Below are 836 nucleotides of genomic sequence, written 5' to 3' on the forward strand. Positions count from 1 at the left end.
TCAGCGCTACTCCCTGTTCAAATGCATCGGGGTCTCCGGCCGCCTGCAGGGGAGGGGCTTCTGGCTTACAGGGGATGGCGACCATCATGATGTCAGGCAGGTTTGAGGTTCCCCCTCCCCCCCCCATATCATTCACGCCTCCTCCTCATCTTCATCAAGATTGCCCCTTCCTGCTCAGTTATGGCCCCTGTAGGGGGGTCTGCAGGACCCCCATATAACTGATTGTGCCCGTTAGCCCAGCTCGGAGGTCGTCGTCTCCATCACTGCTGCGTCTGCCACCATGCTTCATGCGGTGGATTACGGAAGTGGTAAGTTGTACGTTTTCGCAGTGTAGGGCTCCTGTAATCGCACCAATCGGGGCCCGGTATCCGCCGTGCACATATGGCTACACCGAGACTTCTGGGCCGTGCGACTAAAGATGGCGGTGTAGACAAGCCGTGGTTGTGGCGGTCTGCGCTGAGACGGCACACAGCGATCTTGGTTGTGTAGCCTGATGATGGGCGCCCTCGCCGTGCCGCTGTGTGGGCGCCCTCGCCGTGCCGCTGTGTGGGCGTCGTCCTCCTGGCTGTAGGATGATGGGAGTGATACTACAGGTCTTACTCCCGCACAGGGTCTTCTCTGCTCCCATGATATAAGGGATGATGCTTGCGGGCTTTCTGCTCATTGAGAGGGACTACAGAGCTCAGCAATCCTCCTGACACCTTGTGGGGGCGGGCAGGGAAGAGTCAGAGGTCGCAGGGGATTCTGGGAGTGAACACAGAGCAGCAATACAGCCCACGTGACGGTCAGGTGACTCGCCTAGCCGGAAGCTGCGCCTGCGCAGTGAGTGGCGCCGA

This window comes from Eleutherodactylus coqui, chromosome 6 (assembly GCF_035609145.1).
Source record: "Eleutherodactylus coqui strain aEleCoq1 chromosome 6, aEleCoq1.hap1, whole genome shotgun sequence".
Lineage (NCBI taxonomy): Eukaryota > Metazoa > Chordata > Amphibia > Anura > Eleutherodactylidae > Eleutherodactylus > Eleutherodactylus coqui.